This window comes from Podarcis pityusensis (genome assembly GCF_964106645.2).
Source record: "Podarcis pityusensis genome assembly, chromosome: 9".
NCBI lineage: Eukaryota > Metazoa > Chordata > Lepidosauria > Squamata > Lacertidae > Podarcis > Podarcis pityusensis.
The window spans coordinates 54,331,637-54,347,899 of record NC_138034.1 but is presented as its reverse complement, the minus strand read 5'-3'; the positions used below and the strand labels follow the sequence as shown (position 1 = coordinate 54,347,899).

Genomic DNA, 16,263 nt, shown 5'->3' with positions numbered 1-16,263 from the left:
GTGTTTATGGAAGACAATCTTACTTGGCTACCAGTGATCGCCAAAGAAAGAAAGAAAGAAAGAATCTCAACTCGATCATACATGACAGATGGCCATCCAACCTCTGCTTGAAAACCTCCAAGGAAGGAGAATCCACAACATCCAGAGGGAGTCTGTTCCACTGTTGAACAGCTCTTACTTTCAGAAAATTATTCCTGATGTTTCTCTTGACTTTCCTTTTTTGTAACTTGAATTGATTGGTTCAGATGCTAGCCTCTGGAGCAGGAGCAACCAAGTTTGCTCCATCCTCCATGAGACAGCCCTTCAGGCTATCAGATCTCTTCTCAGTCTCCTCTTTACCAGGCGAAAGATAGCCAATTCCTTGCCCCAGAAAGTGTACTAATGGCCAGTCATCATTCCAGCGACATCTGGAAGATCAAATGTTCCCTACACCTTTGCATATATTTCATCTCCCACTCCACACACACCCCGCCAAAAAAAAAAGGTTCTTTGATACCGTTGCTAAAAAAACAACAACCCTATGCTATGGGTATCAATAACAGCATAGTAGTATCAATGACAGCTGCAAACGAAACAACACTACAGCCCAACAGTCTGTTCAGCGTCCTCAGCTTTTGCAGCTGGAGTCAGGGCCCTGCCCTTCCAGACCAGCTGCAGAAAGTCCTGCAACGCAAGGGAGCAGGTCTTCCAGGACACACAGCCAAGATGGCCTCTGAAGCCCTGCAGAGCTGCAGCCAATCAGTGTAGCAGACTGAGTGGCGTAAGGCAACTTCCTCTAATTATTCAAAGTTCCTTGGCTTCATAGTGAAGGACAAGGCTGTTTGATTCATATTTGACAGATGTATTTATTTACAGAAAAGGGAGTATCAGCTAAAGTTTGCTTAGTTAGTAGTAAACAGTGTACTTGGCCTGGGAAGACCGAGAAACATTTTCATAACAACTTGGCTTAGATATATGCAAATCTATTCACTAGTTTTAGGCTTTTGTGAAATCTAAACCACACCAAAATGTGAGTGATGGTTTCAATATTCTACATGGTTGCTGTTGCTGTTCTCATCATTCTTATATTCTGCATGGAGATGTTAAATTTCAAAAATACCTTTTTGGCATCACGGAATCACAGCAGGGGGCACATGGAAGTGATCAATAAAATATTTAAAATTTAAAAAGAAATTGGAAAATTGGGGGAGAAACCCCTTTGGGCATCATTGTTTTAACTTATTGCTATGACAGCAGCAATTCAATTTAATTAAATACTTCTTTTTTTAATGGACAGATTTGAGGAGGGCCTCAGAGGGTCACAGGAAAAAGTCCACAGGATCACAGACCTCTGGGATACAGCAAGTTCCCAGATATGGAGAAATAGTGACGGCCATGGACACTGTCTAAGAACTGAGGGTAGTGGGTTGGGTGTTAAGAAAAGATGAAAGTTGGCTGTCAGCAGTGGCAAACGCTCCATAGCTATCCATAATATCACCTAGTGTCTCATATATGTTGAGTGGAAGTGAGTGAAACTGGAGTGGAGCTCCTGAAAGGAAGGCAGGCTGACCCACTTTCCACCACCAAAGGAGCCTTCTCATCAAAACTGAGCAAAGCCACTCAAAAGATGCCTTGCAAATAGGAAATAAGAGTACCATTATATTCTGCTTTGGTCAGACCACACCTGAAACACTGTGTCCAATTCTGAGCACCACAATTTCTGGGCACAAGGATGCTGACAAGCTGAAACGTGTGCAGAGGAGGGTAACCAAGATGATCAAGGGTCTGAGAAACCAAGCCTTGTGAAGAACGGTTGAAGGATCTGGATATGTTTAGCCTCGAAAAGAGAAGACAGAGAAGAGATATGATAGCCATCCTCAAATATCTCAAAGGCTGTCACATGGAAGAGGGGAAAAGTTTGTTTTCTCCTGCTCTGGTGGGTAGAACTCAAACCAATGGATTCAATCTACAAGAAAGGAGATTCCGACTAAACATCAGGAATAATTTCCTGACAATAAGAGACACTGATTGACAGTGGAACGGTCTCCTTTGGGAGGTTGTGGACTGTCCTTCCTTGGAGGTTTTTAAGCAAAGGTTGGATGGCCACCTGTCATGGATGCTTTAGCTGAGACTTCTGCATTGCAGGGAATTGGACTAGATGCCTCTTGGGGTCCCTTCCAGCTCTACAATTCTGTGATTCTATTAAATATCTGCCGGAAGAGGTTGTCCATAAAGCAAGTGTCCAAAACACGCTATCCCATTTTATTTACACTGTTTCTGGACTTAAAGACTGTGACTTCCTTTTATCTCATTGACTCTGTCTACTCTCTTCAGACAAAGACTTCAGCTCCGAGAAGCTGTGGAAGTGGAACCCCAATAGTGAATTTTAATCACTTGCCCTAGTGCCCTCCATAGGCACCTGCGTTCTTCTGCACTCAGATCTAAACGATGCGGCAGATTAAGTAGCTTCCCAAGAGTCCTTGAGCCTTAAAATTCCTTTTCCTCCAGAAAGGATTTCCTGCTCTGGAGGGTGAATTCCTCTGAAGAGCATCTGACCATCTGTAAGAAACATCTTACAAAGTAATGCTTTCTAAGTATTTCTGAATGTGGGGTGGCATTCTAATTTTCTAAGACACTGTGAGGGATTGGATCAGAAAGAAGGCCAACATTATTGCATGCTACATGGAAACAGTTGAAAACTTTAGCAGCAAATCCTAGCCAGATGCAGGCTGTGCTGAGAAGGAGGTGGAATGGGGTCAGAAAAGGCCTCCGAGCTGAGTACTGGTAAATTGACATTTGTCACACACATAAGGGACACGGGTGGTGCAGTGATCTAAACCACAGAGCCTAGGGCTTGCTGATCAGAAGGTCGGTGGTTTGAATCCCCACGACGGGGTGAGCTCCCATTGTTCAGTCCCAGCTCCTGCCCACCTTGCAGTTTGAAAGCACATCAAAGTGCAAGTAGATAAATAGGTACCACTCCAGCAGGAAGGTAAACAGTGTTTCTTTGAGCTGCTCTAGTTCGCCAGAAGTGGCTTAGTCATGTTGGCCACATGACCCGGAAGCTGTCTGTGGACAAATGCCGGTTCCCTCGGCCTATAGAGCGAGATGAGCACCGCAACCTCAGAGTCGTCCGCGACTGGACCTAATGGTCAGGGGTACCTTCACCTTTACACACACATATAGTGTAGAAAGAGTTGGACTCAGGCCTGAAAGGATCTAGGTTCTAATCCCTGTGCAATCATCGCATTCTCCTCCTGCATGTGCAGGCCAGGCTCAGGTGAGACAGAGATAGTCTCTGAACTATAGGCTGCACTTCAGGCTGCAGATGGGAAATACCATTTCTGAATTATAGATACATTAAACAACTTCCTGCATGTAGGAAATGAGCATGTCAGGGAGAAGAATTCAGTATAGTCTTCCCCTTGATATGTTATATTTTTACTTATAAAGAGTTGCATTGGGGTATTTTTCCTCCCTGGGGGAGCGTTCAAAAATTGAATGCCTCCTACGCAGCCTGAAGTCTGTTGCAGGGGTGAGGAAACTTCTTCAGCCCAAGAGAACTTTGCAAGGGCCACATGTCTGTGGTCACATGGGACATGTCTTTTATTATAATAGGCTTTGCTTTAGCAACACAGATGCTTCTGTACATGTACAACAACATACATCTCTTTATCTTCTATCTAGGCAAGTAAGATGCAACATCTCAGTTCAAGGACACATTTCAGATGGGGATGGGCAAATCTGCCAATTTCAACTTATCTCAATGTCTCATTTTTCCACTCCCCAACGTAAAGTGTGTGTTTTTATATGTTATTTTCACTAATATATGCTTTATATGCACACGTTAGGGACGCGGGTGGTGCTGTGGGTTAAACCACAGAGCCTAGGACTTCCCGATCAGAAGGTTGGCGGTTTGAATCCCCGCGACGGGGTGAGCTCCTGTTGCTCAGTCCCAGCTCCTGCCAACCTAGGAGTTCGAAAGCACCAGTGGCATAGCGTGGGTTGTCAGCACCCGGGGCAAGGCAAGTAATTTGCGCCCCCTAACCCGTGGATTTGCGCCCCCTAACCCTAACCCCCAGATGTTGCGCCCGGTGCGGCCGGCCCCCCCTGCACCCCCCAGGTACCGCTCTGGTGGGAAGGTAAACGGAGTTTCCGTGCACTGCTCTGGTTCACCAGAAGCGGCTTAGTCATGCTGGCCACATGACCCGGAAGCTGTACGCCGGCTCCCTCGGCCAATAAAGCGAGATGAGCACCGCAACCCCGGAGTCGGCCACGACTAGACCTAATGGTCAGGGGTCCCTTTACCTTTACCTTATGCACAAGTTACTCATGTATATGTATATGTGTTTTTGCTCACGTTAGCGGGCCTGAGAACTGTGAATCTCAAAGGATGGCTGTGTTTTGGTTCATGGATGGTCTCAAAAAAAATTGTGAATTAGATCAGTGAACTGAATCAAATCCTTCCCCTAATTCCAGGCAGGCAAATACTAGGGGAGGATGAAAAGCAGGACTGGTTAGGAGTGTGGCCTTGGAGAGAGAGGGTGTTGTCCTGGAAAGTTCTGAGGGCCAGATACAGTGGACAGTCCCCTACCCCAGGTCTGAAGTTCCCTGCCCCTGCCCAGCATACCACCATAGGACTTCAGCATCTCACTCATCTTCATGGGAGGGTGTATCCAAACATCATAGTCATAATAGACTTATTGAAATCAATGGTCCAGTCATTTAAGTGGGCCAACTCAGAGTATGACTAATGTTGGTGATCACACTGTTGATTCACTCTGGTTTAGGCTGCATTACCATTAGGAAGTCAAATCATTTAAATGCAACCATACCTGACTTACACAAGCATGAGGTCATTTTTTTCCTTCAGATCCTGCATATTTCCCCCTTTAAATAAACAACATTACCTGCTCTTAAAAAATGAAATCTGTTTTTCATTCTCTGTGAAGTTTCAGAGACAATGACTGAATGAAAGACGTTGTATAAAAAAATAAAGGTGTATTGTTCAGTGATTCTGAAGCTTTTTTTTTACAATTTTCCTTTCCAGCTGCAATGAATTTCTGACATCCCATTCAGCAACTCTTATAAGCCATATATAGTAAGAGCTCATCCCTTGACGTATTCTCCCCAAAGTGCTCCCTTCGCAGTTTTATTTAATTACCAATTGAAAAATATATTGTAGGTCATAAAGACATTCCCCGGTTGTCCATAATAACAGTGGACCAAGCAAAGTGTGTGAAGAGAGTATGAAGTCCTGGTTACTTATAGGGAAGAGGAAGGAAATTTCTATGTGACTAGCAAAGCTGGAATGAAGTTTGGGGAAGGGGGATGCCCAGTTCCATCACCTGTGCCTCCTTGCTGAGCCTCATTGCCTCTGCAGCCAGACCAAACTACCATTAGGACTCCCACTTCTTTATTCGCATTCTGAGATGCAGAGTATTTAACAGCAGCCCAAGAAACATCTCCTTTTGGATCTGTTGTGCTTGCCTCCCCATTTTTCCTACTGTACCCATGTCAGATACGTTTCCATTTATGGCTCATACGAAATGGCTTCCTTAACCAACAGCCTTCTGAATCAGGCCACATTACTCACTCTGCAGTCTATGAAAAAGATTGTCAATTTCCTGATTCTCCCTGATGTGTGTCACATGGTTACGGGCATGGATATTGATTTGTCATTAGGAACTTCCACAACTCCCACAAAAAATGGGATGATTAGGACAGTTGAGGCAGCATTGTTCTCTTGCCATCATTCCTGCTCACAAACCAGGAATTTCTGACAAATACAATCAATGACACTTGTCCCCCACACAAAAGCAATTATTTGAATCAAAGATGTTGTGTCTAACAAAACAGTAACATTACTTCAAACATTTAAAGGCAAGGCTTCATGATGTCATTCTACTAGCAGGAGTAATGCATTGACTGACTATGCATCATAACCATAGTGCAATCCATAAGCAATTTAGGCTGCCATACTTATGCTGAAGTTTGTCCATTCTATAAGCCAGCTAAGCATGAGTGCACTAAACATTAGTTTTAAATGCTAACTTGGAAATGGAAGCTTTGTTGTTGCTGCTGTTGGGACTCATTTAGGATCACAGTGTTTTCAAGAGTGGGTAATCTTTTTTTCACTTTTAGGGTAGTGTACCCTCAAGGGAAAGTGGCCAGGAGACGCAAAGTAGTGGTGGGTCTGTCAAAAGTTGGCAAGCACCCCATGTCTCCTTCATCCAGCCATTACGTGCACTCATATTCACAGTCCCATCCATCCATCCATCCATGGGTGATGCGGGTGGCACTGAGCCTCTTGGGCTTGCCGATCAGAAAGTCAGTGGTTCAAATCCCCATGACGGGGTGAGCTCCTGTTGCTCTGTCCCAGGTCCTGCCAACCTAGCAGTTTGAAAGCACACCAGTGCAAGTCAATAAATAGGTACCACTGTGGCTGGAAGGTAAATGGCATTTCCATGTACTCTGGTTTCTGTCATGGTGTTCCATTGTGCCAGAAGCGTTTTAGTCATGCTGGCCACATGACCCGGAAAGCTGTCTGTGGACAAATGCCAGCTCCCTTGGCCTGAAAGCAAGTTGAGAGCCACACCCCATAGTTGCCTTTGACTGGACGTAACTGGCCAGGGGTCCTTTACCTTTTTACCATCCATCCATCCATCCATCTATCCATCCATCTACACTCACACAAATACAGAGCCATATATACAAACTCCCCAGTTCATCATCATCACACAAAGCACAGTAAAAGAAAGAAAGGAAGGGAGCATCTTCTCTCTTTTTCTCCCTCAGTCTCTCTCTTCACCACCCGCTTCCATTTCTCGTTTTCATACTAATTCATACACACATTCATAGAATCATAGAATTGTAGAGTTGGAAGGGACCATGAGAGTTATCTAGCTCAATCCCCTGCAATGCAGGAACCTGGGGATTGAATGCACACCCCTGAGATTAAGAGTCTCATGCTCTATTGACTGAGCATCATCCATTTCCATCCAACGCTTGCTTTCTTTCTTTCTTTCTTTCTTTCTTTCTTTCTTTCTTTCTTTCTTTCCTTCCCATTCACATAATACATAATTCCCATTCTCTTTTCCTTCCATGATGGGTGAGGAAATCAATGCTTCATTTCCCCCCAGCCTAGCAAGGAAATAAAGTGAGATGCTAGGGCAAGAACAGAATGATCTGTTTCTCCACTGGCATCCTAGGAGCAGAAAAAGAGGCTTCTCTTTCTCTGAGCTTAGCAGGGAAGAAAAGTGATCTGCTGGAGCAAGAACAAGGCATTCTATTTATCCATAGGCAGCTCAGTTGCCATGTTGGCTGGTACTTGATCAAAGGGAGATTTGGAAGATGCTGGAAGGGGGGAGCATTGGGGGCACACAGAGTAAGTCAATGGCTGAATGTGGCACATGGTGTGCTGTTGCCCACCCTGAGTCTTTATTGTATTGAAGGGAATGGACTGAACCGAACCATGGAGTTTTCTGAATCGAGTTGCTTATGGATTTCAATTCCTACACACTTACTTGACTTAATAAACATGCATAGCATCAGGCCATTAGCCACTTCTGACTTCAATACAACTAGAAGGCTGTAGTGCAAGTAAAGTGTCTACCAGAGTAGCTCTTCTTCAGATACCACCCAACCTACAGAGTAGGTGGATTGCATTAGCAGAACCTTCACACATATTAAATATGGACTCCAATTCATATTAAAGGTGCAGGGTGACAGCAGAAATATAGATGAGCTGAAGGTTTTCTTCAGTGCCTACCACATGTTAAGAAACATGTTGGGGCTGTGTGTGAATGAGACCTGTATCATGGCATAACCTGGCCAAGCAAGAAGATGGGTCAGGTCTCCTAACATCATTCAGCCAACAACCTGAGAGTAATGAACATTAAAGATCTAGGCATGAGGCCTAAAGAGACAAGCAGTGATTTGGGTCCTGAGAGGACAATATTATTGCAATATCTCTCTTGTGTTCTCCCTTTACACTTTCTTCGCCTTTTCCGCATTTCTGCATGCTTTCTTCTAGTACATCTTTCCATGTTTTCTTGCTCATTGCTCTTCACAGTCCTCTGAAAGAATAAAATGAATGAGACATTGGGGAAGGCTGTCTGAATTGCCTGTTTGGGGAAATGACCCATATGAGCTGGGAGAAAGGGACCAATTTACATCAGTCTAGAAAGATGTGGTTTAGGAGCAAATTGAAGTGTTACTAGAAGTTTTAGAGCAAATTATATATATATATATATATATATATATATATATATCCTGGAAGTCAAGTCCAAATGAAGAAAACAGAAGGGAACATAAACTCTGGCAAGTTAAATGAAGGGGTGGGGGAAAACCTATAAAAAAGCTGGTCAAGAGGGATTTTTTTGGTGTAACCAGCTAAAAAAAGACATAAAAATGAACAATACGATTTTTTCTTCTTAAATAAAAGAAAGCTGAATGCAGGAAACTTGCCAGAGAGTCAACGAGACTAGTAGACCACTCAAACACTGAAGAAAAGGAAAACAAGTTGTTTCTGCATAGGATACCAGTATGTTTATATCCTATTTTTCTGTTATATTTACAGAACTTATGCCTGATCATTTCCATGTCTGTGCTAATCACCATGCTAATTTAAGAGGAGTTAACTAAACTTGTCACCAAAATGAAATATTAAATATTATGAGTGGTATCCAAGGCTTGCACAAGCTGCCTTCCCTTTATTTTCCCAAATTCTTTGCTCCGATGGTACTATACCTCCCACACATCCATCTTCTTTCTTTAGGATCCCTGTGTAGGTTGTTGTGAGGATAAAAATGGTGGGAGACAACTACATATGCTACCTTGAGCAACTTGGGGGTGGGGTGGGGGGGAATGTGAATGCAATAGATAAATAAATAATAAAACCCTGCTACCTTGGATAACTGAGCTTGCACTTGGCAGAGACTATTCACTTGATACTCTGCAACTTCATATCAGTAAGCTTGACTTCTGCCGCAGGCACCAAACAAACCATTATGGATTTTGGGAAATGCAAAGGCTAACAGCAAAGAAACTGCAAAGCAATACCCTTGCAATATACACCTGATGTGATTTTCACAATGCTTCCCAACCAGTTAAACCAACGTTCCCCAACCTGGTAGATACTGTCCAGATGTTTTGAACTACAACTCCCATGATCCCTGACCATTGACCCTGGTGGTGATGGCATCTGGAGTCCAAAACCTTTGCAAGGCCCCAGGATGGAAGGCTTAAGTTGAACACTTACATCTCTAAAACCCAGAAGCCCCAAAAAGAACAAGAGAAGTTTTCAATGTCAACTTTTAAAAGAGAAAACAACAACCAAGAGTCCCATGGCCTCCGATTCAACCAAGTGGGCTTTAGTCCACAAACTCTTATGCCTCAATGAATATGTTAGTCTTTAAGATGTCAAAGGACTCTATTGTTTTTGCTATAATAGACTAACATAGCTATGCTTCTGTAAATCATGTTAAAGTTGTTTCATGGAAGTCTAACTTCTTATGGCAAATAAAGACATCCAGTAATTCATTTCAGTGGAAGACCGGGGGAAGGGAAGCCTGTAAGTAAGGTATCATACCTTGATATATGCCAACATTATGAAATACAAATGAGGAAATATGCTTTCTGCTCCGCCTACACTATGGCAATTGCCCCTAAACCAAGCAAAGCAAATGCTTATTAGCTCTCTGTTTCCACCCAACACCACAGTATGTTGAAAACACAAATTCTAGGCAGGAGAACTGTCATAAAAAAATGGTCTCCAGCCCAAACCCAGAGATTTGGTCAGTTTTTGCCTGTCATCCCTGGAAAATGCTGATTCATTATGATGGTTGGTTCTGATAGCTTCAATTCCAACTGCCAACAAACACCTCTTCTGATATGAAAGAAACTGAGGTCAGTGAACAAAGAAAGGAGTGTGAGCAGCAACTCAGCAAATTATTATCATCAATATTATAAGCAATAACTATACATTTATGGATCACCTTGTGATCCATGCATCAAAACGATTTACAAATATAGAAGTTGGGTGCCACGCCACTCTCTGCCAAGCGATAGCAAGGTTTCACGGGGTTCCAGGTGAATACCTAGAGTTTGTGCACCTTTGGAGAATTGAAGGTGTGGTGTGAAGGCTGTCATAACTTTAAGAAATAGGATTTATTCACATATTTGTACCTTCAGTCTGCATGGAGGGAGTCCAGATCTTACAGCATGGTCATTTCAAGAGGGACTTGCTCTCCACAGCAGTTCTGCACTGGAATGCAAGGCATCTCTCCCAGCCAGCCTTCAGCCGGTCTGCCCAAGATGGATCCCTTCCTTCTGTTCTCCCCCTTTCCTTTCCTTCCCAACACACCTTGCTCTAAAGACTCTCTTTTCCCACATGCCCCATCACCATGGCAACTTCTGTCTGCCCAGGCCCAAGATTCCTCTTAGATGGGGCGTCAACACCTTTTGTCATGTTAATGTCTCTATCCAGGACTTTTAAAAAGCCAGAACTTGCCAGAACTCAGTACTGGCACCTCTCAGGTGGGTGCTATTGCAATTCTAAGAGAATGAGGGTGGTAAGTTTCAGCACCACTTTTTCTATAAAAATAGCACTGCCTTTATCCCAGGTGGGGCACTCGCTTGGAAAGAAGCTCAGCTTGTATTTTTCCACTGGCCTCCAATCTTCCCTTCAATACTCCAAATAATCAAAATCCTACCATTTACTAATTTCTAGGATTTATGGAGGTTCCCCCATCTATAACTCTCTCTCCCCCCCTCTCTCCCCCTCCCTCCCTCCCTCCCTCCCTCTCTCTCTCTCTCTCTCTATATATATATATATATATATCTGAAGACAGGTTTTAAAACAATACAAAATGAACATCTAAGGCAGAGACCTTTTCATCCAGCTGGAAAAGCTTGTTGAAACACAAAAATGTCCTCGATTGTTTCCAGAGTATATATCCATATATTCATCATATTTCAGAACACCTCCTCACTTTTCTACAAACATGCACTCTTGTAACAAAGACAGCAATTGTCTTCCTCTTTCTGCGCTGCTGTTTGAAAGCACATCCTCTATGAATCCAATCCACTGTGTTTTTAATTCCCTTTCAGAAATGCCTAAAGAAACCTGAATTTACTTTCCAAGATTTAATTAGCCAGTTCCTCTGTATTGTATGTGTGTGTGTATACACACACACACACACACACACACACAAGCTCAAAAAAGGCTGGGAAACACAAATGAAGAATGCGTGGGTTTTGGCTGAGAGATTAGCCATGCTTTAGTAATCTAGTGTGCCAAACTGTTTCTTATTAATGGATCATGCAAGCTCTCCCCAGCAGCCCCCACCCCGCCCCACCCCACCAAGTCTGCCACTTTCCCAACATATCAATAGCAAATGTTCTGAGAAACGCAACTTTTTCTGATGGAGCCCACCCTGACTTTTATTGTGTGATCTTAAGCCGCCATCAAACGTTAATATCAGACGGAGAGGAGGCTTTCTGTTGCTGTTAAAGGAAACAATTCTCTTTCTTTTATAAAACACACACACACACACACACACACACACACACACACACTTAGAACATACAGTTTAACTAGTGCTTCCCCCCCCGGGGGGTACTCGCGGGTATGCAGTACCAGCACCTTTTTTTTCTAGAAGAAAAGCACTGAGTTTAACACAAAAAGTAGTTAGATTTATTCTGGGAAAGAGCACAAAAGGACATTGTGCAAGGCCTGGGGACAAGCCCCTCATTGCTGCAGCACTTTGCCGTAGAAGGTTGTTGTCTTCATTGAAACACATACAGTTTTTCCCCAGTATAAGCCAAGGAGGTTTTATTCAAGTTCTACTCAGAGGAGACCTACTGCAATCAGTGAACCTAATCTAATACAGTGGACACTCGGGTTGCGAACGTCATCCGTGCGGGATGCACGTTCGCAACCCGCAGCGGCGCATCTGCACACACACGGGTTGCGATTCGGTACTTCTGCGCATGCACAAAGCATGATTTAGCGCTTCTGCACATGCGCAACTGCCGAAACCTGGAAGTAACCCGTTCCGGTACTTCCGGGTTTCGGCAGGCTTGTAACCCGAAAAAACGCAACCTGAAGTGTCTGTAACCCGAGGTATGACTGTAATGTGCATTAGCTTCACTTAGTCTCCTCTGAGTAGGACTACAGTTGAATACCACACACATTGATACTGAAATGTTTGGAGGTGGCATGCAGAAGGGGCATCTAGAAGCACTTAGCACTGGCTACTAATTTACTCTTGTGTTAAACAACTTGGTTCCTTAAGGACTGCTTGATTCCTTATGTCCTGCCTTGATTGCTAAGGTCTTCTGGTGGGGCACTTTTGGTAGTCTCACTTGACTCTGTAGTTCAGCTGGCCTTTACTAGGGCCAAGCTTTCAGTGTGGCATGCTCTGCCCTGTGGAACTCCTTGCCAATAGAAGCTTTGCTGTCTGATAACACATTGCCATCTCATAGAATCATAGAATCATAGAATCATAGAGTTGGAAGAGACCACAAGGGCCATCGAGTCCAACCCCCTGCCAAGCAGGAAACACCATCAGAGCACTCCTGACATATGGTTGTCAAGCCTCTGCTTAAAGACCTCCAAAGAAGGAGACTCCACCACACTCCTTGGCAGCAAATTCCACTGTCGAACAGCTCTTACTGTCAGGAAGTTCTTCCTAATGTTTAGGTGGAATCTTCTTTCTTGTAGTTTGGATCCATTGCTCCGTGTCCGCTTCTCTGGAGCAGCAGAAAACAACCTTTCTCCCTCCTCTATGTGACATCCTTTGATATATTTGAACATGGCTATCATATCACCCCTTAACCTCCTCTTCTCCAGGCTAAACATGCCCAGCTCTCTTTTGTGTTAAAGCAAGAGTGGGGAAGCTTTGGCCCTCCAGGTGCTCTTGGACTACAAATCGAACTACTAATTTGCCTCAGTCGTTGGCTATAGTTGCTAGGGCTGATGAGAATTATACTTCAGTGATATCTGGACAGCCAAAGGTCTCCAGCATAAAATAATAAGTACCCATTTTCACTATACATTTAAAGGAGCATCATACCACTTTAAAAGGTCATGGCTTCTCCCAAAGAATCCTGGGAACTGTAGTTTTTTCAGGATGCTAAGAGTCATGGTTGTTTTTATTAATATGCATTTATTATAGTTTTTTAACATACTGATTTTAATAAACTTGTATTTTAGTTGGCTGTAAATCACATTAATGTTCTTGAATAATTGGTGGTAAATATATATGGATAGATTGCTTTCACAGTGCAATTAAGAGGAACAGAAAATGTGGAAATCTTACCCATTTCCTTTTCCTTGTTCAGATAGCTAGGTAATACATCAGACAGGAATTAGCTGCCGACATCCCACTGAAAAACAAATTAGGAATGTCTGCCTACTATGATAAATCCAGACCGCCTCCTTGAGAAATGTTAACTGAAATGTTTGTGACAAGTGCAGGGGAAACGGATTCCAAGGTATAACATCCAAGCAACTGTCAAAGACCATGGTTAATCAGACTGGCAACTTTAAAGTAAAATGGGGTTCAAAAGGGATTTGCTTAGCAGAGGCTAATGGTTTTTCTAAAGGAATGATCTGAATGACATGGTGTACCCTGACATTCCCAGTAGGAGGGCCGTCATGTGTTCTACTTTACAGAGGCCATCATCTATTTTGAGGACTGTTTGAGGATGGTGTCCTGCGTAAAAGGCTTCCTAGCCCAGGTTCAGTTTAAAGATAGGTTAAGGGAGACCAGAAGATGCCCATGAACAGCAGAATGAGGAGGCACTCAGATCACCAGGTCAGTCTTCCGGTCTACGCCATTTTATTCCTATTTAAATTACAGGAATTATTTCAGAAATTGCACCCATCGATATAAATTAGCACATGTAGAAGGCATGCAAAACTGTGTCCATTTTTGCCCTCTTTTATATCATGTATTTCCTCTTTTTTGCCCTAATCGTCCATCAGACCTGTCCAGTTGAACAACCATTTTTCATAGCATCCCCTCTTAACTATCTTCTGGCAGGTCCATTGATGTTGACTGTTTTTATGAATGGCTTGGCTCTGAGAGAGCTGACTTCCCAAGCCTGGAAGAAAACATAATTTAGTATCCAGCTGCTTATGGCGTCTTCATTCATGCTCCCAGAAAGAGATGGCAGGAGTGGTACCCTAGCGGGTTGGAATCATTCCATTAAGGACTCACGAAAGAGGTTATTGCTGCAGAACAATGGTTGCCAACATGTGACCATCCATATGTTGTTGGGGTGCAACTCCCATAATCCCTGAGCATTTGCCATGCTGGCTGGGGCTGATGGCAGTAAGAGTTCAACAGCGAAGGGCACCATATTGGCCACCCTTGTTGATGGAGGAGGAAACAGCTTATAATCATGGAATGAAAATGGTGCTATGAAACACCTCCCAGGGACCAGGACAAATCATTTTGTGGACAAATATGACCCATTAGCTAGCCATGCTTTATTTGGATTGGGTTATACTTGTCAGATTTCTTAACTTTATTCATTTTGTTTTACAAGGAAGCAACAGAACACTACAATGTAGCATTTTAAAAAAACACCCCAGGCTCCTTATTTAAAAGTGACTAAAATCATCTAAAATTCTGTCATTAAACAAATTACTAAATCTCTCTACATACTGTAAGAGGGTTCTTCAAATTTGCTTATTATTTTATTAGTTGGTTGGCTGGTTGGTTGTGTATTTATAATATGGTGCCTCAGTGAAAGTCATTCCACTCTGCTTGGTTGCTCAGCAGCACTTCTGCCCCTATGGGCTAGTTTTTAACATTAACAAAAATAACCCTTAAGTTGCAGACTGAATGATCTCTGCTGTGGCACTTCCAACAATCCTGTGGAGCTTCAGTGAGACTGGGGAAATGTTTGCTGGAAAGGAAAAAAAAACACCACCAGCTTTTTCCTTGTGAATGATAAAGTAAGTGAAACCCTGAATCCATTGGAAATTTAAAGAAATCCTCAATTGTCCTGAGAATGAGGCAGGATAATGGAAGCCCTTTTCCTGGAGTAGAGGGAACCTTTTGAGAAAATGATAGGATAGATTTCAGCACAGCAGTAGCCCTAGCCAGTATGGCCAATGGTCAGGGATGAATGGAGCTGAAGTCCAATAGCATTTGGAGGCCCAAAGGTTCCCCTGTCCTGAGATAGAGCCTATATAGCTCAGTCGGTAGAGCATGAGACTCTTAATCTCAGGGTGATGGGTTTGAGCCCCACATTGGGCAAAAACATTCCTGCATTGCAGGGGGTTGGACTCGATAACCCTTGTAGCCCCTTCCAAATCTACAATTCTATGAGTCTATGACTGTAAACAATTAGTGCTTTCTCCCCACTAGCAGAGAGGAAAAACTATGAACATACAGTTGCATATTTTTAGACTGCACACACATGAAGATGCTGGCACATGTTGGATATGGGGGGGGCAGCTATGTCTGATTGACTCAAGATGTTCCTTTCTCCCTTCTTTATTACCTGTTGGTATATAACAATATTTCCTAAAAGTTATCTATGAGCTGCATATGCTTGGACTGCTAGCAGAAGTTTTGAGCCAGAGCCCACATTCCAAACACCCCAGAGCAGAAACGATCTGATAGAAGCAATCTAATGGGGTTGTTTAGATCTTGTTCTTGCATTTCATCCATCACTGCTGGCTGCCTTACAAATGCATCTCGGCCCAGGAAGACACATCCCATGCATGCATAATTAACACGGACTTTCAGACAAATGAGTCGAAGTCTACCTGGTTGGAAGTACCCATCCATTTCCATCTGAAGCCCATTATCTCCCATTTTCAAAGCATCTCATCATATGGAGGAACTGTGGAATGATCTTGAGCATCTGAGCAGAGCAGCTGCCCGGTCATTCCTCAAAGTTAAATGTGCAACTGCCCTGATTGTATAGACAAGAAAAGAAATTGGGGTCCAATTTCCACAGAGGAAGAGGTGTGAAGGTAGATCGCTGCCATCAGGTAACCAGTGTAAACCTCCAAAATCATGGAAGTGGAGAGGGGGCGGACCTGGTCCAGCCAAGGATCTGCTGGCTCCTAAGCCTGTCCAGGTACTGGCAATGGGCCTGATCTAGGTTCATCGGCTGCACAAGCCTGGAGATGGCACAGCAAAGAATGAAGGGGAAAACATTCTGGTTGGCACTAGCAACAGAGTTTTGAATGTGGTGGTAGCTCTGCCACTTCACTCCACTTCTCCCAGATGGAAGTTAGAACTGCTTCTAAAGTGA

The 16,263-nt window shown here is 43.4% G+C and overlaps 1 long non-coding RNA gene across 1 annotated transcript; it reads right to left on the bottom strand.

Moving 5' to 3' along the window:
• Positions 1–7,913: 7,913 nt before the first annotated feature.
• On the bottom strand, positions 7,914–16,150 carry LOC308485607. The gene is made up of 3 exons (XR_013990650.1): positions 15,770–16,150; positions 13,305–13,371; positions 7,914–8,057 (listed from the first exon to the last, which is right to left on the bottom strand). It is a non-coding gene; the product is annotated as an uncharacterized lncRNA (long non-coding RNA).
• Between the last annotated feature and the right edge of the window lie 113 nt (positions 16,151–16,263).